Source organism: Lutra lutra, chromosome 4 (assembly GCF_902655055.1).
Source record: "Lutra lutra chromosome 4, mLutLut1.2, whole genome shotgun sequence".
Taxonomy (NCBI): Eukaryota; Metazoa; Chordata; class Mammalia; order Carnivora; family Mustelidae; genus Lutra; species Lutra lutra.
This window is the reverse complement of record NC_062281.1, coordinates 170,900,214-170,927,053: the sequence shown is the minus strand read 5'-3', so window position 1 is coordinate 170,927,053 and position 26,840 is coordinate 170,900,214. Positions and strand designations below refer to the sequence as shown.

The window sequence follows — 26,840 nt, the reverse complement described above, 5'->3', positions numbered from 1 at the left end:
CAGTTTAACAATCCATGCATTGAAGGACATTTGGATTTTTTCCTGTTTTGGATTATTAGAAATAAAGCCACTGAGGACATCTGTATACATGTTTTTGTATGAGCATAAGTTTTCATTTTTTTGCAAGTTTAATAAATCACATGATTTTTTATGGGATTTCTGTATCAGGTTGCAGTTTAAAAGAAGTTATATGAAGATAATGATGTACAATCAATATGAATCTTGTTAAATCTCTCTTCCATGGACTTTCTCCATCTTCCTGCTCAGCAATAAAAGGCATTTTTAGGTTTATATAAACATTCTTTACAATTGTCCTCTTAACAAAAAATTAGTCTATAAGTAGCACTAGGCATTTAGTAAATAATTCACAGGCCAATAAATTTAATTGTGCAGTTGGGAAATGTAATGTGAAAGAGCTTGAAACCTTAAGACTGGGTGATCTGCAGTGTTTCCAACATCTCTTTGACTGCCTTAAGAGAGTATTTGGTTTCCTTCTTACTTCGACCTGCAAACTGATAAGCTCTTTTTATTTGACCAGCTGCCCAACTAGCGTATTTCATGTTGTCCTTTTTTGTTTTTGCACTTGATTTTGCACTTGTTTTTGCACTAGCACTTATAGAAGCAATATGACTTGCTGACATGAAAAGCCCAAACAAAGCTCTCATATTTCTGTTGCTCAGTTTCAGTGCCTCTGCAAAATACTTTCTTGAAAGTTTGAGGTTTTCAGGTCCACCTCAGGTATATTTAACTTCAGCATACTGCTGACAATGTAAGTGACTGTGTGGATTAGCCATCATTAGCTCCTCTAAACAAAAGGTTGCCTTAGCATAGTCATGTTCATTGATATAAAGTTCTGCAAGTTCATGCCAGGCTTCTTGGTCCCCAGCACTTTTTTCCAGATACTCACTCAGTTCCCAAATGGCCTCGACATTTTTCCCCTGGGCTTTTCAAATGACAATCAGGCGTTCTTGCAGCAGTGTTAGCTGGATCTTCTTGTAAAATTTTACCATGTAGTTGTATAGCATCATCATATCTTTCCATGGCTTCAAATCTTATGCCAGTTAGTCTCTTGACTCCGTGACTGCCAGGGAACTGTCTTCTCAACTCCTGAAGACAAAACAATGCCAAGTCATCTCAACTATAGTCTAGGGCTGCAATCATCACTTGCTCTTATATGACCCGAATATCATCTCCAAGCTTAGATCCATATTCATTAATTAATTCTTCTAAACTTCCACAGTTTGCTCACTGTTTCATGAGTTTTCTTCTCTCCATTTTCTCATTTTATCTCGCATTTCTTCCCAAAGCTCTAAGACCTTTGCCATCTTCTCAGAACCTGGAGGCAGGGAATAAGTTTTCATTTTTCTAGTCTAAATGCCCAAGAATACAGCTGCTGTGTTGTATGGCAATTACACAATTAGTTTTATAAGAAACTGCCAAGCTTGGGGCACCTGGGTGGCTCAGTCGGTTAAGCATTTCAGCTCAGGTCATGATCTCAGGTTCTGGGATAGAGTCCCGCCATCAGGATTCCTGCTCAGCAGGGAGTTTGTTTCTCCCTCTACCCCTCCCTCTACTTGTGATCTCTCTCATGCTCTCTCTCTCGGTCAAATAAACAAGTATTTTTAGAAAGAAAGAAAGAGAGAAACTGCCAAACTTTTCCAAAGTAACTATACCATTTCATAGTCCCACCAGCAATGTATAAATAATCCAGTTTCTCTGCATCCTCAGCAGCATTTGGTGTTGTCAGAACTTTGTTTTTAGCCATTCTTACAGATGTGTAGTTCTATCTCATTTTAATTTGCATATCCCTGAGGGTAATAATGTTGAAAACATTTGCATGTGGCTATTTGTCATCTATATATTTTCCAAGATGAAACATCTCTTCATTCTTTTTTTTTTTTTTTAGAGTTTATTTATTTGACAGAGAAAGACACAGCCAGAGAGGGAACACAAGCAGAGGGTGTGGGAGAGGGAGAAGGAGGCTTCCCGCTGAGCCTGATAGGAGCCTGATGCGGGGCTCGATCCCAGAACCCTGGGATCTTGACCTGAGCCAAAGGCAGAGGCTTAACCCACTGAGCCACCCAGGCGCCCCATCTCGTCATTCTTTTGCCTGTTTTCAAATTTGATTGTTTTTATTGTTGAGCTTTGAGAAATCTTTATATATGTAAATATTAGTCCTTTATTTTTCCATTTATGGATTGTGCTTTTGGTGTCACAACTAAGTTCTCTTTACCAGACTGTAGATCCCAGAGATTTTCTCCTATTTTTTTTTTAATATTTTTTATTTATTCATTTGACAGAGAGAGAGCAAGTGAGCACAAGCAGAGGGAGAAGGGAGAAGCAAGCTCCCCACTGAGCAGGGAGCCCAATGTGGGGCTCAATTCCAGGACCCTGGGTCATGAGCCAAAGACAGCCACTTAACCAACTGAGCCACTTGGTGCCCCCAGGTTTTTGTTTATAAGGGTTTTATACTTTTACATTTTACATTTAAGCTTGTGAAATATTTTGAATTAACATTTGTATTTAGGTCAGAATTCTTTTTTTTCCCTTATGGATATCCAATTGCTCCAGCATCATTTTTTTTTAATTTTTTTTTAAAGATTTTATTTATTTATTTGCCAGAGAGATCGAGAGAGAGAGAGAGTGAGCACAGGCAGGCCGAGTGGCAGCAGAGGCAGAGGGAGAAGCAGGCTCCCTGCCGAGCAAGGAGCCCGATGTGGGACTCGATCCCAGGATGCTGGGGTCATGACCTGAGCCGAAGGCAGCTGCTTAACCAACTGAGCCACCCAGGCGTCCCACCAGCATCATTTTTTGAAAGGCTATCCTTCCTCCACTGAACTTATTTTATATCTTTGTCAAAAACAATTGGTTAGACACAGACATTCAGCAAACTAGAAATAGAAGGGAACTTCCTTAACATGACAGAAAGCATTTATTAAAAAACAAAACAAAACAAAACAAAACCACACACATACAGAGCTAACAGTAAACTCAATGGAAAGCTTAAGAGCTTTCCCCTTAAGTTCAGAAACAAGGTAAGAATGCCCACTTTCATCACTCCTACTCAAGATTGTACTAGGAGTCCTAGACAGAGCAATTAGGCGAGGGGTGGGGGAAGGAAGGAAAGAAAATGAAAGAGAAAGAAAGAGAAGGAGAGGAACAAAGGGAGGAAGGGAGAGGGAGAGAGAGAAAAATCCATTTTATGTTTGAGAAATTGTAGATGGTACTGTTTTTCATTTTGGTTTCCACATTTTCATTGTTCATATAAAGAAATATTATGTTTTGTGTATGTATTTTATATCCTGCAAATCTGCCAAACTCACTTTGTTCTAGGAAGTTTTCTTGGTAAAAATCTCTGAGATTTTCTACATAGACCTTGTCCCCAAAACGGACAATTTATTCATTTCTAACTGGTATGCATTTTCTTTCTTTTTCATTCTATTCTGGAAGTATAAACTTTTAAAATACTACACAATATTATCAAATAGAAGCACAAAAATATTTACTGAGTATACCTAACATGTGCCAGATAGCTATTGGGAATATATCCTTGAACAGAATAAAATCTGACCTCACATGGAGCTTGCATTCTAGTGAGAGCTGATAAACCATAACTAAGCAAATAGGTCAAATATATACTGACTTTGAAAGTGTTAGATAATGTGTAGAAAAGATTCTGGAGTCATGTGTTTGAGAGGAGAGGGGATCTAGTTCACAAATGGAGGAGTTGACCTTTGCTAGAAATATGGACATTTCATCCGTTGTAATAGAAGGAAAGAAATATACAGGTACAGATGTAGGTAGGTCAGGAGGTATGACTTTAGAAGCTTGTGGAACTTATTTTCTGAGTGCTTCTGTTTTCTCAGTGAAATAGGAAGCAAGGTTATCTGCTGAAAATGAAGATGAAAGAGAAAGCATTAGACATTTGAAGAAAGAGGATATGACATGACATAGATTTTAATAGATTAAAGAAAAAGTGTGTGGTTGCTAGGCAGCAGAGAAGGGTCCCTAGAGATTAATAAACAGAATCTAAAGACAGCAGTCAATATGTACGGATTAGATGGAGAGTTGGATTTGAGATGATTTTGGTTTTTGCCAAATGAGTTCCATTAATCAAAAATGGGGCAGAGGAATTAGAACATTTGCAATTCTAACTTACAATTATCAGTATTAAGCACTGTTTTATTTATTTATTTATTTATTTATTTATTTATTTAAGATTTAATTACTTGTTTCAGAGACAGATCATGTAAGAATGCCATGTTTGGGGGAGGGGCAGGAGAGGGAAAGAGAGAATCTCAAGCAGACTCCCCACTAAGCATGGATCCCAATGTGTGCCTGATCTCATAACCCCAAGATCATGACCTGAACTGAATTCAAGATTCAGCAGCTTATCTGAATGCCTGAGCCACCCAGGCATCCCTTAAGTACCATTTTGTTGAGTGCTTACCATCTACTAGGAACATTAAGAAGGAGAAAAAGAAAAAGTAAGTTTTTTTTATTTACATGATCTCATCCATTCTTACATTATTTCTAGGAAATAATGTTGACTCTTGATTCTACTCCCTGTTTACACAGACCAGATTTTCTAGGAAGATGGTAAGGGAAGTGAGCAAGCTAGAAGTGGTTTTTTAGATTAAATATAAATGGTTTAAACTCTCCAACAAAAAGACAGAGATTGGCAGGATGGCTTTTTCTTTTTAATACCTTTTTTTAAAAAGATTTATTTATTTATTTATTTATTTTTGAGAGAGAGAGAGAGCACAGGCAGCAGTGAGAGGGGAAGAGAGGGAGAATCCCAAGTAGATTCTGTTCTGAACATGGAGCCAACATGGAGCTCAATCTCATGCCCCTGAGATCACAACCTGAGCTGAAACCAAGAGTTAGATGCTTAACCAACTGCAGAACCCAGGTGCCCCAGAATGGTATTTCTTTTCCTTTAAGATTTTGTTTATTTATTTATTTGAGAGAGAGAGAGAGAGAGAGCAGGGGAGGAGCCGATAGAGACAGACAAGACTCCACACTGAGCACAGAGCCCAATGTGGGGTTCAATCCCATAACTCTGAGACCATGACCCGAGCCAAAATCAAGAGTTGAATGCTTAATTGACTGAGCCATGCAGGTGCTCTGGCAGAATGGCTTTTTTAAAAAATATGCAACAAGGGGCGCCTGGGTGGCTCAGTGGGTTAAGCCGCTGCCTTCGGCTCAGGTCATGATCCCAGGTACTGGGTTCGAGCCCCGCATCGGGCTTTCTGCTCAGCAGGGAGCCTGCTTCCTCCCCTCTCTCTGCCTGCCTCTCTGCTTACTTGTGATTTCTCTCTGTCAAATAAATAAATAAAATCTTTAAAAAAAAATATGCAACAATATGCTGTCTAAAAAAAACATATTTTAGATCCAAAGAAACAGGTTGAAAGTGGAAAAATGGAAAAATATATTCTATGCAAATAACAAAAACAGAACAGTGGTGGCTATACAATATCAGACAGAATAGAGTTTAAATGAAAAAGTTTACAAGAGGGGCACCTGGCTAGTTCAGTCAGTGGAGCATATGACTCTTGATCTACGGGGTCATGAGTTCAAGCACAACATTAGGTGTAGAGTTTACTTTAAAAAAATGAATAAATAAATAAATAAGTAAATAAATAAACAAACAAATAAACAAAAATTTTTAATTAAAAAAGTTACAAGAGGGGCGCCTGGGTGGCTCAGTGGGTTAAAGCCTCTGCCTTTGGCTCAGGTCATGATCTCAGGGTCCTGGGATAGAGCCCCGCATCAGGCTCTCTGCTCAGCGGGGAGCCTGCTTCCTCCTCTCTCTCTCTGCCTGCCTCTCTGCCTACTTGTGATCTCTCTCTGTCAAACAAATAAAATCTTAAAAAAAAAAAAAGTTACAAGAGACAAGCACATATATTAATGGAAATGTCAAATACAGCAAGAAGATATAACGGTAAAGATTTTTGCACATAATGACAACATAAAAATATTTATGAAGCAAAAATTGACAAAATTAAAGGGAGAAATGGTTCTACAATGACAGATGGGAACTTCAATATCCTACTCTCCATAATGGATAGAACAACCATACAGAAGAGAAGTAGAGGATTTGAACAACACAGTAAGTCATAACTATATTTAATAGGCATATACAGAACACTTTACCCAACAATAAAATACACATTTTGCTCAAGTACATGTTCTCCAAGACAGACTGTGTGTTAGGCCACAATTAAGACTCAGCTGATTTGGGGTACCTAGATGGTTCAGTTGGTTAAGAGCCTGTTTTCTGGGTATACACACAAAAGAACTAAAAGCTGGGTCTTGAAAAGATGCCTTTACACTAATGTTTATAGCTAAAACATGGAAGGAACAAAAGTGTCCATCAATAGATGAAGAGATAAGCAAAATGTGGTATATATATACAATGAAATATTATTAGCCTTAGAGGGACGAAATTCTGACACATGCTACAATATAGATGAAACTTGAAGACATTGTGCTAAGTGAAATAAGCCAGTCACTGCAAAACAAATACTGTATGATTCTATGTATGTGAGGTCGTCAGAGTAGTCATAATCATAGAGACAGAAAGTGGAATGGTGGTTATAAGGGACTCTATAAAATAAATTCTAGGGATGCCTGGGTGGCTCAGTCGGTTAAGCCAATGCCTTCAGCTCAGGTCATAATCCCAGAATTCTGGGATTGAGTCCTGCATTGGGCTCCTTGCTCAGTGGGGAGCCTGCTTCTCTCCTGCCTCTGCCTGCCACTTTGCCTGCTTATGCTCTCTCTCTCTGACAAATAAATAAATAAAATCTAAAAAAATAAAAATAAAAATGAATTCCGGGGTGCCTGGATGGCTCAGTGGGTTGAGATTTGACTTCAGCTCAGGTCATGATCCCGGAGTCCTGGGATCGAGCCCCGCATTGGGCTCTCTGCTCAGCGGGGAGCCTGCTTCCCCCCTCTCTCTGCCTGCCTCTCTGCCTACTTGTGATCTCTCTCTGTCAAATAAATAAATAAAATCTTTATAAAAAATAATTTCCAGAAAGGAGTTGGGGGGGTAAATAATTTTCCAAAATAGCACAATCAATCAGTTCTTTTCTAAAAACTAGTATTACATCTGTAATATATACCTGTATGCCCAGAAAGAGAGCACTCATGATCAAGTAAATGGAGTAAAATGTTATCAGTAGGTGACACTCATTAAATGATGCTATATGGATGTTCTTTGTATTATTGTTTTTTTTTTTTTTTTTTTTTTTGACAGACAGAGATCACAAGTAGGCAGAGAGGCAGGCAGAGAGAGAGGAAGGGAAGCAGGTTCCCTGCTGAGCAGAGAGCCCGACGCGGGGCTCGATCCCAGGACCCTGGGATCATGACCTGAGCCAAAGGCAGCGGCTTTAACCCACTGAGCCACCGAGGCGCCCCTGTATTATTCTTTTTTTTTAAGATTTTACTTATTTGACAGACAGAGATCACAAGTAGGCAGAGAGGCAGGCAGAGAGAGAGAGAGGAAGGGAAGCAGGCTCCCTGCTGAGCAGAGAGCCCAATATGGGGCTCAATCCCAGGACCCTGGGATCATGACCTGAGCCAAAGGCAGAGGCCTTAACCCACTGAGCCACCCAGGTGCCCCTTCTTTGTATTATTCTTATTCCAACTTTTTGTAAGGTTGAAATTATGTACAGATTTTTATAAAAAATGTTTTTAATTTCCCAGATTAGAGAAAGAGTTGTATAAATGCTAGAAAGGGTTGATTAAAAATGCCTTACAAGATAGACTTTATAATTCTTTCCCACATCTATTACAAGACTGAAGACTCTTCAGACTGTCAACATTCGAGAAAGTGTCAACATTACTCTGAAAGAACACACAGTTATGGTGCAGGGCCCCAGAAGAACCCTGCAAAGGGACTTCAATCACATCAATGGAGAACTCAATCTCCTTGGAAAGAAAAGGAAGAGACTCTGACAAATTCTGAGGAAACAGGAACTGACCACTATTCCCATGATTTTCATTAACAGAACATGATCCTAGATGATCACACTGAGCTTCCATTACAAAATCAGATTGTTTATGCCTATTTCCCTATCAAGCTTATTATTCAGGAGAACCAGTTTTTTGTTGAAATCTGGGATTTTTATGGGTGAAAAAATACATCCTCAGATTTCAAATGAGGCCAGGTGTTCCTTGTCCACTATCTCAAGCCCAGAAAGAGGAGTTAATTCTTGAAGAAAAGAACATTGAATTTCTAATTCGGCTGCTTTGATTCAGCAAGCTACAACAGTTGACAAGGATGTCAGAAAAATATTTTACGGTATCTGTGTCTCTGAAGAAAGAACAGTTCAGCAGGCTAATGATTAAGATCTAAGTTAGTTACAGAAACAACACGATGCCAAATGATTCCTAAGACCTATTTTAGTAAAAGTAAAAATTGGGACCTCCCACTACAAAACACTTAGATCCTATAATATACACATACTTTACATACACAAAAGTCAATTCAAAATGGATTTAAGACTTGAAAGTAAAACCTGAAGTGATAAAACTCCTTGAAGAAAACATAGGTGGTAAGCTCCTTGACATTGGTCTTGGCAATTCTTTTATTTTTTTTGGATTTGACACAAAGCAAAGGCAACAAAATATAATAGACACGAGGAGATGTCTCATAATGATAAAAAAATGAGAAATGAAGTATAGAATGAAAATATCTAACATAATCTAACCAAAGTCTCAAAAGGGGAAAAATCAGAGAATGAAGAAGAGCCAATATGATAGAAGAGATAATGGCTGATAATTTATTGGAACTGTTAAAACTATAAATTAAGAAATACAAATATATATATATATATATATATATATATATATATATATATCAAGAAGTATGATAAAAATACACCTATATCTGGAGCACATGGGTGGCTCAGTTGGTTAAGCATCTGACTCTCTTGGTTTTTGGCTCAGGTCATGATCTCAGGGTTGTAGGGTCAGGCCCCACATGGGGCTCTGTGCTAAGTGTGGAGCCTGGTTGAGATTCTCTCCCTCTCCGTCTGCCCCTACCCCCCTCACTCTCACTCTCACTCTCTCTCTCTCTAAAAAGAAAAAATAAAAAACAGAAACCTACATCCGAGCTATAGTGTCATACAGAATTTAAAAAAAAGAAAAAAGAAAAAAGACCAGAATGAAAAAGTTCAGGTACAAAGGAATGAAACATTGATAGCAGATTTCTCGATGACAACAATGGACAGAGGACAAATGGAATACTATTTTTAAGCACCAAGAGAAAATTATTATCAAATTTCTGTAGCCAGAGAATCTATTTTTTTAATAATGCAAAGACAAACATTTTTTTAGAAAAATCAAAGAGTTCATCACTGAGATGTCTTCACTAAAGACATTACTAAGGGGCACCTGGATGGCTCAGTCAGTTAAGCATCTGCCTTCGGCTCAGGTTGATCCCAGGGTCCTGGGATTAAGACCAGAATCAGGGGTCACCTGGGTGGCTTAGTGGGTCGAGCCTCTGCCTTAGGCTCAGGTCATGATCTCAGGGTCCTGGGATTGAGCCCCGCATTGGGCTCTCTGCTCAGCGGACAGCCTGCTTCCCTCTCTTTCTGCCTTCCTACTTGCGGTCTCTCTCTCTGTCAAATAAATGAATAAAATCTTTGGGGCGCCTGGGTGGCTCAGTGGGTTAAGCCGCTGCCTTCGGCTCAGGTCATGATCTCAGGGTCCTGGGATCGAGCCCCGCGTCGGGCTCTCTGCTCAGCAGGGAGCCTGCTTCCTCCTCTCTCTCTGCCTGCCTCTCTGCCTGCTTGTGATCTCTCTCTGTCAAATAAATAAATAAAATCTTTAAAAAAAAATGAATAAAATCTTTAAAAAAAAACAAAAACACAGAATCAGCCTCTCTGCTCAGTGGGGAGTCTGCTTCTCCTTCTCCCTCTGCCCTCCCCCCCACCACCCTGCTCATGCTCTCTGACTCTCTGTCTCAAATAAAATTAAAAAAATAAATAAATAAATAAACAGAAAAAAAAAATAAAAAAATTTTTAAAAAAACAAATTACTAAGGAATATACCTCAGGAAAAAGGAAAAAAATAATTTCAAAAAATTCTCAGGTGCAAGTAATAATGGTAAACAAAGAAATTGGTAAATATACAAGTATATTTAAACAAGTACTATTATTTTTTAAAGATTTTATTTATTTATTTGACAGAAAGAGAAATCACAAGTAGGCAGAGATGCAGGCAGAGGGGGAGGGGGAAGCAGGCTCCCCGCTGAGCAAAGAGCCCAGTGCACTACTTGATCCCAGGACCCTGAGATCATGACCCGAGCCGCAGGCAGAGGCTCAACCCACTGAGCCACCCAGAAACCCCTAAACAAATACTATTATTAATAATTTCTAATTCCTGTGGTCAAAAAAGGTAAGACTAGGCAGCAATACTACTTTATTGAGGGGGCAATCAGATTACAAAAGTGTCCTAGGTCCATGGTTTAATTGCGGGACTGGGTTAAAATATTGACTAACTTTATACTCTAAGTATGCATATTAATACATCAGGGGAAACTATTAAAATAATAAGAATGTATAACTTAAAAACCAGCAGAAGAAAAATGTGGAATTTTTTAAAAAAATCATTGCGGGGCGCCTGGGTGGCTCAGTAGGTTAAAGCCTCTGCCTTCGGCTCAGGTCATGATCCCAGGGTCCTGGGATCAACACCTGCATCGGGCTCTCTGCTCAGCAGGGAGCCTGCTTCGTCCTCTCTCTCTACCTGCTTCTCTGCTACTTGTGATCTCCATCTGTCAATAAATAAAATCTTAACAAAAAATAAAAAATAAAAAAATCATTGCAAAAGAAAAATAAGGCAAAAAACAGGGAGGTTAAGTTAAATTTATGTGAGAAGTAAACTGGCATAAACATCTGAATATATCAATAATTATAATAATTCTAAATGAATTCAACTTGTCCATTAAAAGAGATTGTCACAGTGGATCTGGTAAGAATGGCTAAAACCAACAACTTAGGAAACAACAGATTTTGGTGAAGATGTGGAGAAAGGGGAACCCTCTTGCACTGTTGGTTGGAATGCAAACTGGTGCAGCCACTCTGGAAAACAGTATGGAGGTTCCTCAAAAAGTTAAAAATAGAACTGCCCTATGACCCAGCAATTGCACTACTAGGTATTTCTCCAAAGGATACAAACATAATGATTCCAAGGGGCATATGCACTTCAATGTTTATAGCAGCAATGTTCACAATAGCCAAATGATGGAAAGAGCTCAGATGTCCATCAACAGATGAATGGATAAATAAAATGTAGTGGGTGTGTATATATGTATATATACACACACACACACACACAATGGACTATTATGCAGCCATCACAAGGAATGAAATCTTACCATTTGTAACGATGTGTCTGGAACTAGAGTGTATTATGCTAATGGAAGTAAGTCAGTTGGGCAAAGAAAAATACCATATGATTTCATTCTTATGTGGAATTAAAGAAACAAAACTGATGAACATAGGGGAAGGGAAGGAAAAATAAAATAAGATAAAAAAGGAGATGGAGACAAACCATAAGAAACTCTTAACTATAGAGAACAAACAGAGTTGCTAGAGGGGAGGAGAGTGGGGAGATAAGGTAATTGGATGATGGACATAATGGGGTAATTTGATGTAATGAGCACTGGGTGTTATATACAACTGATGAATCACTAAATTCTACCCTGAAATTAATAATACATTATATGTTAACTAACTTGAATTTAAATTTTAGCAAAGGGGAGAAATTGTCATAGTGGATAGAAAAAAAAACCAATTTATTATATTCTGTTCAGAAAAGACATAACTAAAACAAAGATCCAAACAGGTTGAACTTAGAAAGGTGAAAAGGATACAGTTAGCAAACACAATCTAAAAGTTGCCGTAGTGGGGCACCTGGTTGAGCGTCCAACTTTTGATTTCGGCTCAGGTCATGATCTCAGGGTCCTAGGATCAAGTGCCGCATTGGGCTCCATGCTTAGCATGGAGTCTTCTTGGGATTTTCTCTCTCCCTCTCCTTCTGCCCCTTCTCCACCCCCACCCTCGCACTTGCACTCTCTCTAAAATAAATAAATAATCTTTTAAAAAATGAGAGCTGACATACTACATTAAAATCCTAAAAATAAGTTTTATGACAAAAAAAAAAAAAAAACAGAAAAGATGATCATAAATTCAGGGGCCCCTGGGAGGTCCAGTTGGTTAAACCTCTGACTCTTATTTTCCACTCAGGTCATGATCTCCAGGTTGAGAAATCAAGCCCCACATCAGGATCCAAGAACAGCAAGGAGTCTGCTGAAGTTTCTGCCTCTCCCTCTGCCCCTCCCTGTATGCTCACTCTCTCTCTAAAATAAATCTTTTAACAAAAGATCATAAATTCAGTGTATCCGAAAGGACAATTTTTTAAATTTAAATTTGATTAATTAACATATAATGTATTATTGGTTTCAGCAGTAGAGGTCAGTGATTCATCAGACTTCTGTAATACGCAGTGCTCACTACATCATGTGCTCTCCTTAATATCCACCTCCCAGTTACTCCATCTAGAAAGAACAATTCTAAACTTACACATTCCAAACAACATAGCTTTAAAATATCTGAAGCAAAAACATACATTTGCTGGAAGAAATGGACAAATCTACCATTATACTTAGAGAATTAAACATCCGTATCTCAATTATAGATAAAAAGAACAGGGGCACCTGGGTGGCTCAGTAGTTAAGTGTCTGCCTTTGGCTCGGGTCATTAATTTGCGGTCCTGGGATTGAGACCCACATTGGACTCCCTGCTCAGTGAGGAGTCTGCTTCTCCCTCTCCCTCTGCCCTTCCCCCCACTCATGATCACAAGATCTCTCTCTTTCTCACACTGCTTCCTTCTATCAAATAAGTAAATAAAATCTTTAAAGAAAAATAACAGACAAAAAAGAGTTACAGATGATTTAAAGAATGCCAACAGGAGGTTTGAGTCAATAGATAGAAATCAAACCTACGAGGCGCCTGGGTGGCTCAGTGGTTAAAGCCTCTGCCTTCGGCTCAGGTCATGATCTCAGGGTCCTGGGATCGAGTCCCGCATCGGCTCTCTGCTCAGCAGGGAGCCTGCCTCCTCCTCCTGTCTCTCTCTGCCTGCCTCTCTACCTACTTGTGATCTGTCAAATAAATTTAAAAAAAAAATCTTTAAAAAAAAAAAAAATCAAACCTCCACCCCAAAATTAGAGCACACATATTCTCAAGCACACATGGAACATTTACAAAAATTGACCACCAGGACATAAATCAAGTTTCAACAAATTAAAAAAGAATTGGTATCATCCAGACAATATTCTTTGATCACAATGCAATTGATCTATAACTTAATGACAAGGAAATTATTTTTTTAAAGTATACATTTTTAGGGGCACCTGGGTGGAACAGTTGGTTAAGTGTCTGACTTTGACTCAGATCACGATCAGGGTCCTAGGATCGAGTCCCGCAGCTGGATCCCTGCTCGACGGGGAGTCTGCTTGTCCCTCTCCCTCTGCCTACCACTCCCCAGCTTGTGCACACGCACTCTCTCTCAAATAAAATCTTTTTAAAACAAATTTTTTTTTTAAAATTAAACAGATGCCACTGACTTCAGCTTCTGTTGATTGTGAATTTGGAAATTTGGATCATTACTCCAGCTGAAAACAACTAAAAAGACCAAATATATATTTTTTTTAATCTTCCTGAAAGGATCAAATTGCTGAGGAAATACCAGGCCAAGACTGAACTCAGGGCAAAAATGTGAAGAGTTTGAACTTAACATTTGATATCAGTCATGCTCCAGTGTACAAATGCTAATCAAAAAGAGCTAAGAGTAATTTTTTGACACCTTTCCAAGCCAAAGAAGACAAAATTTGGAGTCCAGAGCCTACCAAGAGAAAACAATAAAACCCCTAATCTTATAGCTGGACTGGAAAAGGGATACAGCCTAAGAGTAAGAGGGTACTGCAGGTAAATCAGACCTTGAATATCCTGAAGCCAAGCATAAAGTCAAGACTGAAGTTGGATTAAAGGGAATTAACATCCCAAAGCCCAGCTTTAGTACCCTAGGTACCTAGCAAATGCAAACAAAAATCCTTGGAAAGCTTTTCTAGTACAAAAGTTATTTTTACAAATAACTTTACAAATACAATTATCAACACACAAGCATAAACAGACACATGAGGACGCAGGACAGCAGGAAAGAAAGTAGGTACAAGGGTGCTTGGGTGGCTCAGTGGGTTAAAGCCTCTAACTTCGGGAGCCTGCTTCTGCCTCTCTCTCTCTGCCTGCCTCTCTGCCTACTTGTGATCTCTGTCTGTCAAATAAAAAAGCCTTAAAAGAAAAAAAAAAAAAAGAAAGCAGGTACAAACAACAGAAATGGGGGAGGGGGGCCTGGGTGGCTCAGTCAGTTGAGTGACCGATCTTGGTTTCCGCTCATGTCATGATCTCAGGGTCAAGAGATCAAGCCCCAAGTCAGGCTCAGCACTAAGTAGGGAGTCTGCTTGAGATTTTCTCCCTTTCCCTCTTCCTCTGCCCTCTAGAAAAATACTGTAAGTAAAATTAGGAACCGGATAAATGAGTAACAGCAGTTTAGATAAGCCCTAGAGAAAATTAGTGTACTGAAAAGTAGATCAGAAGAAACCATGTTGAAGAAAGCACAGAAAAATAGAGATAAAAATTCAAGAGAAAGACAACCACAGAATGGAAGAAAATATTTGCAAATCGTATCCAATAAAGGTATATTATCCAGAATATGTAAAGAATTCTTGAAGCATCTGGTGGGCTCAGTTGGAAGAGCATGGGACTCTTGATCTTGGGGTCATGAGTTTAAGCCACATGTTGGGTGTCGAGATAACCTAAATAAATAAAAACTTTTTTAAAAAGAATCCTTACAACTCAACAACAAAGAGATAGTCCAGTTTTAAAATGAGCAATGAGGGACGCCTGGGTGGCTCAGTTGGTTAAGCCGCTGCCTTCGGCTCAGGTCATGATCCCAGCGTCCTGGGATCGAGTCCCGCATCGGGCTCCTTGTTCTGTGGGGAGCCTGCTTCTCCCTCTGCCTCTGCCTGCCACTCTCTCTGCCTGTGCTCGCTCTCTCTCTCTCTCTGACAAAAAAATAAATAAAATATTAAAATAAATAAATAAATAAATAAATAAAATGAGCAATGGACTTGAAGGGTGCCTGGGTGGGACAGTTGGCTAAGCATCTGACTTTGGCTCAGGTCATGATCCTGATCAGGGTCCTGGGATGGAACCCCACATCAGGTTCCCTGCTTGACGGGAGTCTTCTTGTTCCTCTCCTTCTGACCCTTCTCCTTTCCCCTACTTGTGTCTCTCTTTCTCTCTCAAATAACTAAATATAATCTTTAAAAAAAAATGAGGGTGGCTTAGTCATTAGGCATCTGCCTTTGGCTCAGGTCATGATCACAGGGTCCTGGGATCGAGCCCCACATGGGACACCTTGCTCAGAGGGAAGCCTGCTTCTCCTTCTCCCACTACCCCTGCTCGTGTTCCCTCTCTCACTATGCCTCTGTCTGTCAAATAAATAAATAAAATCTTCTAAAAAAATAGAATTAAAAATAAGTTTAAAAATTTAAAAATGAGCAAAGGACTTGAATAAACATGTTTTCAAAGAAGATGGCACAAATAGTTGATCACCATAAGAAAAGAGGCTCAAGGGACGCCTGGGTGGCTCAGTTGGTTGGACGACTGTCTTCGGCTCAGGTCATGATCCTGGGGTTCCAGGATCGAGTCCCACATCGGGCTCCCAGCTCCATGGGGAGTCTGCTTCTCCCTCTGACCTTCTCCTTGCTCATGCTCTCTCTCACTGTCTCTCTCTCAAATAAATAAATAAAATCTTTAAAAAAAAAAAAAAGAAAAGAGGCTCAATGTCATTGGTCATTAAGGAACTACATGTTTTTTTTTTTTCAAAGGTTTTATTTATTTGAGAGAGAGAGAGAGAAAGAACAAGATATTGACAGAGAGCACATGCAGGAAGGAGAGGGAGAAGCAGGCTCTCCACTGAGCAGGGGATGTGGGGCTTGATCCCAGGAATCTGGAATCATGACCTGAGTCAAAAGCAGATGCTTAACCAACTGAGCCATCCAGGCACCCCAAGGAACTGTTTTTTAAAATCACAATGAATTACTTTAGACCCACTAGATGGGCCATAGTCAAAAAATTAAAAATATAAATGTGAGAAATTAGAACCCTCATACATTGCTGGTGGAAATAGAAAATGGTATAGCCACTGTGGAAAAGTTTATCAGTTCTTCAAAATGTTAAAAAGTTACCATGATGAATCGCACTTCTAGGTATAGATCCAAAAGAACTGAAAACACATTGTTCACACAGAAACTTGTACATGAATGTTCATAGCATCACTATTCGTAATTGCTAAAAAGTGGAAAACAACCCAAATCAGCTGATAAACAGATAAAATTGGTACATCCATACTATGGGATATTATTCAGCCATAGAAGGAAATGAAATATTGGTACATGCTAGAACATGGATGAATCTTGAAAACATGCTAAGTGAAAAAAGCCAGACACAAAAGGTCACATATCATATGATTCCATTTATATGAAATGTCCAGAATAAGGAAATCCAAAAAGACAGAGTAGATTAGTGATTGCCAAGGGCTGGCAACAGGAAGGAATGGGGAATGACAGTGCAGAGTTTCCTTTGGGATGATGAAAAAAATGTTCCAGAATGGGATAGTAGTGATGGTTGTACAGCCTTGTGAATATACTAAAAAACACTAAGTTTGGTGGTATGTAAATTGTGTCTCAATTTTAAAAGAGTATTTTTTTAAAGTCATCTCTACTGCTAATGTGGGGCACAAACTCACAACCCCAAGATGCAGAGTTGCATACTCTACTGATAAGCCAGCCAGGCACCCCTAAAAGAATGTTCTAAAAATATAAGAGAAAAATAAAAGATGTAAAGTAGTCATATAGCATGGTGGCTTGGGCAGTCCAGTTTATGCCCATTGTCCTGAGGTTAGTACCTATAGTTACTACTAATAACCTAAGTGTTACTATAAGTGTCCCAGGATGGGCACTATTGTCCAGGATGGACAATAAATTAGTCATCTAGTCATAGAGGATTTTTTTTAAGATTTTATTTTTTTGACAGAGATCACAAGTAGGCAGAGAAGCAGGAATAGAGAGAGGAGGAAGCAGGCCCCCCGACGAGCAGAAAGCCTGATGTGGGGCTCGATCCCAGGACTCTGGGATCATGACCTGAGCCGAAGGCAGACGCTTAACTGACAGCCATCCATTTAATTCTCTTTAAATTAACGATATAAGAAAAATATTTGGGCGTCTGGGGGGCTCAGTGGGTTAAAGCCTCTGCCTTCGGCTCAGGTCATGATCCCAGTGTCCTGGGATCGAGCCCCGCATCGGGCTCTCTGCTCTGCGGAGAGCCTGCTTCCCCCTCTCTCTGCCTGCCTCCCTGCCTGCTTGTGATCTCTCTCTCTGTCAAATAAATAAATAAAATCTTTTAAAAAAAAAAGAAAAAGAAAAATATTTGTCCACCAATACATTTAATTTTTGTAAAGATTTTATTTATTTGAGAGTGAGCACGTGTGGGAGGGGGTGCAGAGGGGCAGAGACAGCGAGAGAAGCAGACTCCTTGCTGAGCAAGGGGCCTGACATGGGGCTCGATGCTAAGACCCTGAGATCATGACCTGAGCTGAAGTCAGATGTTTAACTGACTGAGCCCCTCAAGTGCTCCCTGAGAATTTTTCTAATGAAGAAAGACATTAATTCAGAGATTAAAGAAATCAAACTTTCGGGGGCGCCGAGTGGCTCAGTCAGTTAAGCCGGAGACTCTTGATTTTGGCTCAGGTCATGATATCAGGGTCCTGGGATGAAGCTCTACCACCATTCCCCTCAGCCCCAGCACCGGGCTCCTCGCTCATCATGGAGTATGCTTGAAAAATTCTCTCCTATCCCTCCCCCATCTCTAAAAGTAAATAAATAAATCTTTTAAAAAAAATAGTAACTGACAATCTAGAATTCTATATCCAGGAAAAAATACCCTTCAAAAGTGACTCTGGCATAGGGGCGCCTGGATGGCTCAGTCAGTTAAGTGTCTGCCTTCAGCTCAGGTCATGATCTCAGGGGCCTGGGATGGAGTCAGGCTTCCAGCTCAGCTAGGAGTTTTTTCTCCTCTCCCTCCCCTCTCTGCCCCTCACCCCCACTCATGCATGTTCCCTCTCAAATAAATAAATGAATAAAATATTTTAAAAATGAGGATGGCATAAAGATACTTTAAATTAGAATATTCACGGAGACCATATTTGCCAATTTACCTATTCCTTAAAATTTGTTTATAATTCAAAAATCAACACTTCAATGGGATCGGGAGGGAGACAAACCATAAAAGACTCTTAATCTCACAAAACAAACTGAGAGTTGCCCGGGGGTTGGAGGGTAGGGAGAGGGTGGTTGGGTTATGGACATTGGGGAGGGTATGTGCTATGGTGAGTGCTGTGAAGTGTGTAAGCCTGACAATTCACAGACCTGTACCCCTGGGGGTAATAATACATTATATGTTAATAAAAAATAAAAATAAAAAATTCAAAAGAGTGAAAAAAATCAATACTTCGGCTTTTTCACAGTCCTTTGAGGGCATGTGGATGTGTGTAGACACAGACATTCCCAGCTAAAGTCAAACAAGAGGACGGTATGCCTTCTTGTGCCCACTCTCCTGCAGAATGGACCCAAGGGCGGCGATGGTAGGGAACAGCCCCATGCAGCGCAAGGAGCTCCAGCTCTGGGGCCCGCTGGACAGGGTTTGGATCATAACTCTGGCACCTATTAGCATGGCAGCCTCAGGCAAGTCCCAGAACACTTCTTTTTGGTCAAAGAAAGAAAACAGAATCTACCAGGATAAGTTGCTTTTAGGATTTAAAATTATAATCTATGTGAGCTCTATGTGTGTGTGCATTTTCATTGAAGATTTTTTTTTTTTCAAACTGGGTCATATTTTCCTCCTTTGCATACCTACTAATCATCAATTGGATGGCAGAAACAAATCTACTTTGTTGGGCACCAGATATTCTTGTACTTTCATAAACCTCCTTGATCTTTGTTCTGATTCAGTTAAGTTACTTGTAGACAGTATGATCCTTTTTGTCCTTGTTTTCATAATTGGCTTGGTGGTCTGAAGCGGTGCTCAGTCTAGGGCTAATCAGACTGAGGGAAGACCTTCCTGAGTGTTCTCCCAGTGAGAATTACGAGATTTTCTAGTCCGGCTGGTGGGACCTGGCACTATTTTCAACCCTATGTGAGTGCGAGGCACTGTTCTCTAACCTATTCTAATGGTTGTATCTTTTTTTTTTTAAGATTTTATTTATTTATTTATTTATTTTTAAAAGATTTTATTTATTTATTTGACAGAGCGATCACAAGTAGGCAGAGAGGCAGGCAGAGAGGGAGGGAGAAGCAGCCTCCCTGTCCAGGACACTGAGATTATGACCTGAGCGGAAGGCAGAGGCTTAACCCACGGAGCCACCTAATGGTTGTATCTTGACCTCAGGATGATTCTTCGCACACATGAGCTGATTACTACTCTGCTGAATATTTGAGGGAGACCTCTACAAACATCCACAGTTTCCAGGCTACGCACAAAGAGTTTAGAAAACAATACTCATGTCCCCACAGCAAGAAAAAGCTCAACGTACTGACAGTCAACAGCTCTTCTTGGATCCATCAGAAAGTTGAAGTCAGAGGGCAAACTGCTGCTCCCGTATTGGAGAGAGCGACAGGAGACAGACAAAGGCACAGAGCAGAAGCCTGGGAGGAGCAGCCTGCCGCTGAAGCCAGCACCCGTAGAACACTTCAAACTGTGGAAAAGCTTGAGAGTTCAAAACTCCAGGGGCCCACACTCCTGCTCTTATGGGGAGGTGCCGTGCTTTTGTGAGTTTTACCTCTGGGACCCCACTGGTTCTCAAAGAAAAGACTAGAGAAAAATCCCTCTTGTGCTTCCAGCAGGAGAAGGGGGAAAGTAACCATTCTGAAATTCTTCCAGATCCTTCTGTTCTCACTTACAAGGCCTGCCCTCAAGGGAAACCATTTTGCCAGAACCTAATTGACTAGGGTTTTGCCAAGGCTTAACAGACTTAGGGGAAGGAAAATACCCAACCCAGGCTCACTGACTGAGACCTAATCATAGGACTACAGAATGCCTCCTCTGCCCCCATACCTCACCACCACCTCAGTAGTGTTCCCGTGTAATAGCAGAGGATTACAGCTGAAAGGACTGCAAACCCAGACCCTACTTAAGGAGTCTCTAGGAATACCCAAGACAGCAAGGGAAAGAAAACAAGGACACCAAGGGAATTTCAGCCTCTAATACCACAGCTGCATGAAACAGTAAACACAGCCTAACTCCTAGCCAGGTAGACCTAAAACATCACACTAAAGGACTATCTGCTTCAGTTCGTTTTATCGAGTGGGGCTGTCTGTCTGGGGCTGTCTGTCTGGGTAAGGCTATCTCTTTTTCTAGCCATCTGGGCTGCTCAGCTGCATCTCCCGTAACTCGCAGTTCACTGACCTCTGCTTGGTTCCTCTTCCTGCACCAGAGGCTGGAAACTCTTCCAAGGCAGTGTGCTGGGACAACTAGGAGCTTCTCCTCCTTTGTTTCTCATTTCTCAGCAACTTTTGTCCTTTGACAATGGTCAAATGGTTTGAAAACCATTACTTTTGATATGCTGCCTGAGTTTTCATTTATTTTTTGTTTTTTTAATTTTATTTTTGTTTTAGGCAGTCGGGTAAATCTGGTTCCTATGGCTCCATCTTGGGCATAAGGGGAGGTCTTTTAATCTTTATATTTGGAATGAGTTCTTTAAAAGTGTGCTAAGGGCACCGGGTAGCTCAATCGATTAAGTGTCGGACTCTTGGTTTTGGCTCAAGTCATGATCTCATGGGTCGTAGGACTGAGCCCCGCATTGGGCTCCACATTCAGCTCGGAGTCTGCTGGAGGATTCTCTCCCTCTGTCCATCCCCCTACTCGTGCTCTCTCTCTCTCTCTAAAATAAATAGATCTTTTATAAAAATAGTGCTAGAGATTGTCAATCTTAAACAGGTGGTACTACACAAAACCTTGTCACCATATGCAGAAAGTACCTTCTTCAGAACTAAGTAACAAACAGAGGACATTCCATCCCTACACAAATGGCTCCACACTATTATTTGAATTGATCTGCTTTCCAGTTTTGTGTTCTCTCTGATTGTCTCTGCATTTCATTTAAACATATATATATTTTAGGGCTTACAAATACCTGCCCCTGTACTAGGCTATGGGTAGCAAGACAGTATAATCTGGTCACCTCAAAACATTTAGACACACAGATTCACAAAACAAACTTTTTTTTAAAGATTTTATTTATTTGGGGCTCCTGGGTGGCTCAGTCGGTTAAGCATCTGCTTTTGGCTCAGGTCATGATCTCAGGGTCCTGGGATCAAGCCCCACATCAGCCTCTCTGCTCAGCAGGGAGCCTGCTTCCTCCTCTCTCTCTGCCTGCCTCTCTGCCTACTTGTGATCTCTCTGTGTCAAATAAATAAATAAAATCTTTAAAAAATTTTTGTTTGTCTGAGAGAGAGACAACACAATCAGGGGGATCGGTAGGTAGAGGGGGGAGCATGCTCCCCGCTGAGCAGGGAGACTGATACGGGACTTGATCCCAAGTCCCTGGGATCATGACCTGAGCCAAAGGCAGACCTTAATGGGCTGAGCCACCAAGATGCCCCCACAAAACAAATTCGATATGCTGTATAAGAACTATGTTTAAAGCATTATGGGGATTGTAAGGAGCAATCACTTGACACACTTGCTAGACAAGCGGTGGAGGATGACAAATAAGCATTTGGAGAGGGTATTAAAAAATGGTGACCCCCTTGGGGTACCTGGGTGGCTCAGTGGGTTAAAGCCTCTGCCTTTGGCTCAGGTCATGATCTCAGGGTCCTGGGATCGAGCCCCACATCGGCCACTCTGCTCAGCAGACAGCCTGCTTCCTCCCTTCTCTCTCCCTGCCTCTCTGCCTACTTGTGATCTCTCTGTCAAAAATAAATAAATAAATAAATAAATAAATAAATAAATAAATAAAATCTTAAAAAGAAAAAAGGTGACTCTTGAGGCAAACCTCTAAGAGCCAGTAGAAGTTCCCTTGGTAGGAAACAAAGAAGCTCTCCACAGAGAGAACAACCTCTTGGCAGAAGCAAACACTTGGCAGGTGTTCTTCACCTTCAGCATGTAAATCAAAGCAGCTCTTTTTCTGTTTTCTTTTCTTTTTTACTTTTATTCAAGTAATCTCTACACCCAACATGAGGCTCAAACTCATGCCTCAAGATCAAGAGTGGCTGGGGCGCCTGAGTGGTTCAGTCATTAAGCATCTGCCTTTGGCTCCCGTCATGATCCCAGGGTCCTGGGATGGAGCCCTGCATCAGGCTCCCTGCTCAGTGGGGAGGCTGCTTCTCCCTATATTCCTCCCCCTGCTCCTGCTCTGTCTCTTGCTTTCTCTCTCTAAAATAAATAAATAAAATCTTAAAAAAAAAAACATACTTTTAGACCACATTTTACATGTAATCTACATATTTAAGGAATATAAACTTCAATATGAGTTATGGAATTTAAGCACCACTATAAATGACACAGGAATAGAACTTGGGGAGTCTGGCTGGCTCAGTCACTAGTGTATGTGACTCTTGATCTGAGGGTTTGAGTTTGAGCCTGAGTTGGGTATAGAGACTACTTAAAAAATAAAATCCTGGGGCACCTGGGTGGCTCAGCAGGTTAAGCCTCTGCCTTCGGCTCAGGTCATGATCTCAGGGTCCAGGGATCGAGCCCCACATCAGGCTCTCTGCTTAGCAGGGAGCCTGCTTCCCCTCTCTCTCTGCCTGCCTCTCTGCCTCCTTGTGATCTCTCTCTGTCAAATAAATAAATAAAAGCTTTAAAAAAATCCTTTAAAAAAAAGGAATAGAACTTAATCCTATTAATACATATTCAGAAAGATGGATCAAATTCTGAAGGTTTCCAGATATAGGATACAAAAGTTCTAGAAAAACCTCCAACAGTTAACTCTGGCCTGCTCTGGGTCATCCTCCTTCTCCACTTGACAACTGTATGAACCAGGGTGATTAACTTCATCTTTTCAGATTTCTGTTTCCTTATCTGTAAAACACAGATAATACAGGACCCTAACTCATAATGTTTTTATAAGGGTTAAATGGATTGATGTGTGAAAAGTTTTTTGCTAAGTACATTATAAGGACTCAACAAATGTCACCTACCTTTTATCACAAACTGAGTTGCCACTGTCTTCACATGAGCTTGCCAAATTCATTTTTTAGCAAAGAGAATTTTACTTCAGAGGCAAGTAAAATTTTTCTCTCCTTTTTTTTCTAAGATTTTATTTATGTTTTTGACAGAGAGACACACAGTGAGAGAGAGAACACAAGCAAGGGGAGTGGAAGAGGGAGAAGCAGGCTTCCATAGAGCAGGGAGCCTGATGTGGGACTTGATCCCAGGACCCTGGGATCATGACCTGAGTCGAAGGCAGACGCTTAACTGACTAAGCCACCCAGGTGCCCCTTTCACCTCTTTCTTTTATTGCCCTAGAAGATCAGTTCCAAAACCTGGCAAGGCATAAGCTATTCAGATGGAGTCCCGTCTGTCCTACCCCTGGAGGCTCTGATTCACTAAGTCTTGGGAAAAGCTAATGAAACCGTAGTTGTAAAAGCTCCTCAGGTGATTGTGAGGCACAGTCACCTTTGGGAATCACTATGTTAGAGCACAACTTCTAAATTCCTTGTGTTCTTTCTGCTCTAACCAGCTTGTCTGAACATCAGCTGAAGAAACCTACTCTGTGTAAACACTAAACATAGCAACTTGTTGGTTGGCACCTGGTATCTTTTCTGGGTCTCAGTTTCCTCATAACCAAAAGGAACTAGATGGATGAGATGATATTTCGTGGTTCTGTAAGCCACTTCTTAGAGCATCTTATAAAGAAACCAGGCTCCAGTAATGGCTGTGTAAAACAAGACATGGTAAGAAAAAAAAAAAAAAAAAAAAAAAAACACAAAAAAGGGGGTGGGAGGAGAGAAGGAGAAGAAATAGGAAGGGTATTAAGTGAGGATGAAAACCCACAAGAAAGAAGGGGGTTAGGAAATGACCACAGTGGCTACTTTCCAAAAGGATGAACAGCTTTGTCCAGGGAAGAAGAAAATGGTGGAAGAGAAGAACTGCAAGCAGCCTGTGGAAGTAAAGGCACCCCACGTGGATCCAGAGGAAATTTAGGCTCAAAAGAGAAGGAAACAAAATGAGTAATGAGAAAATGTGAAGGATGGTGAAGGGAAGAGGCCCAATAGTCAGGAGGACGTAAAGGACTGGACGCAACATATGACAGGAATCTGAAAGATGAAAGACCTCACAGGACACCTGGGTGACTCAACTGGTTGAGCGTGGGACTCTTGGTTTTGATTTGATTTGATCTCATGGGTCCCGGGATTGAACCCTGTGTCATCCTCCACATTTGGGGGGGGTGGGCCTGCTTGAAGATTCTCTTCCCCTGCCCTTCCCCCTATGCACATGTGTATGTGCCCTCTTGCTCTAAAATAAAATAAAATAGAATAAAAGTTTAAAAAAAAAAAAGGATGGAAGAGCTCTCCCCCAAAAAGAATCAGATCAAATATATAAGATTACAACAGTGTTACATTTATATAAAGCTGTGCTATAAATAGATTTTAAAACCTGCAAGTTCATGGACTAGGAAGATGTGCTGCAAAAAGATGAACAAGTTGGATGGAAAGGAAGACAATTTTGAGAGGGGCTCCTGGGTGGCTTGGTGGGCTAAAGCCTCTGCCTTAGGCTCGGGTCGTGATCCTGGGGTCCTGGGATCGAGCCCCGCATCGGGCTCTCTGCTCCGCGGGGAGCCTGCTTCCTCCTCTCTCTGCCTGCCTCTCTGCCTACTTGTGATCTCTGTCAGATAAATAAAAAAAAATTTTTTTTAAATAATAATAAAAAATGAAAGTTTTGAGAACTTTTGTTTTGTTTTTCTTTTGTTGTTGCTCTCGTTGTTGTTTTTATTTTTTATTTAATTTTTTATTAACATATAACGTATTATTAGCCCTAGGGGTACAGGTCTGTGAATGGTCAGGCTTACACAATTCTCAGCACTCACCATAGCACATACCCTCCCCAATGTCCATAACCCAACCACCCTCTCCCTACCTCCTTCCCCGCAGCAACCCTCAGTTTGTTTTGTGAGATTAAGAGTCTCTAATGGTTTGTCTCCCTCCCATCTTGTTTCATTTTTTCCTTCCCTACCCCCCAAATCCCCCACATTGCCTCTCAAATTCCTCACATCAGGGAGATCATATGATAATTGTCTTTCTCTGATTGACTTATTTCACTCAGCATAATACCCTCTAGTTCCATCCACATTGCAAATGGCAAGATTTCATTTCTTTTGATGGCTGCATAGTATTCCATTGTTGTTTTTAAAGTAGGTTTCATGCCCAGCATGGAGCCCAGCATGGAGCCCAGCATGGAGCCCAACATGGAGCCCAGCATGAGGGCAGGGCCTGAACTCATGACCCCAGGATCAAGACCTGGGCTGACGGGCACCTGGGTGGCTCAGTGGGTTAAGCTGCTGCCTTCGGCTCAGGTCATGATCTCAGGGTCCTGGGATCGAGTCCCACATTGGGCTCTCTGCTCAGCAAGGAGCCTGCTTCCCTCCCTCCCTCTCTCTCTCTCTCTCTCTCTCTCTCTCTGCCTGCCTCTCCATCTACTTGTGATCTCTGTCAAATAAATAAATAAAATCTTTAAAAAAAAAAAAAAAAAAAAAAGACCTGGGCTGAGATCAAGAGTCAGGCACTCAACTGACTGAGCCACCAGGCGCCCCTGGCAAAGATTTCTTAAATAAGACACGAAAAGCACAAACTATAAAAGAAAAAATAATAAATTGCATGTAATCAAAGTTAAAAACTTTTGCTCTTCAAAAGACTGTTATGAAAATGAAAAACTATGCCACACATTGGAGGATATTTGCCAAACAGAACCAACAAAAACTTGTAGCTACAATATATGAAGAATTCTTACAATTTATTTTTTTTTAAGATTTTATTTACTTATTTTATTTACAGAGAAAGAGAGCGAGCACAAGCAGGGGGAGCGGCAGGCAGAGGGAACAGCAGGCTCCCCGCTGAGCAGGGAGCCCCACACGGGACAGCTGAAGACAGACGCCAACTGACTCAGCCACCCAGGCACCCCAGAATCCTTACAGTTTAATAAGAAGAAGATAATCTAATTTTTTTTTACTTTGCAAAAGATACAGATACTTCCCCAAAGAAGAGATACTGATGTCAAATAAGTACATGAAAAGATACTCAACATTATTAGTTCTTAGGAAAATGCAAATTAAGACCTCAAAGTTATACTACTATACAATCTACTAACACTAACTACTAACACTAACGTAACACTAAAAAGACTAGCAAAATTTACATGTCAGCAAGGATGTGGGGCAACTAGACTTCTCATACACTGCCGGTGAGACTAAAAGACAGTATGGGCACTTTGGAAAACAGTCTAACAATTCCTTTAAAAATGTAACATATAGGGCACCTGGGTAGCTCAGTTGGTTAAGCAACTGCCTTCAGCTCAGGTCGTGATCCCAGAGTCCCAGATCGAGTCCCACATTGGGCTCCCTGCTCGGCGGGGAGTCTGCTTCTCCCGATGACCTCTCCCCTCTCATGCTCTCTCTCATTCTCTATCTCTCAAAAAAAAAAAAAAAAAAAAAGTAAC

At 40.7% G+C, this 26,840-nt stretch overlaps 1 protein-coding gene and 1 pseudogene across 1 annotated transcript in view; both read right to left on the bottom strand.

Moving 5' to 3' along the window:
* Positions 1-734: 734 nt before the first annotated feature.
* LOC125097905 (ER membrane protein complex subunit 2-like) lies at positions 735-1,336 on the bottom strand (annotated as a pseudogene).
* Positions 986-26,840, bottom strand: part of SFPQ (splicing factor proline and glutamine rich) — a 50,066-nt gene continuing 24,211 nt past the window's right edge. The window contains exon 12 of the mRNA XM_047726087.1: positions 986-1,107. The gene's annotated coding sequence lies outside the window, so the exon portion shown is untranslated. The remainder of the gene's footprint in view (positions 1,108-26,840) is intronic.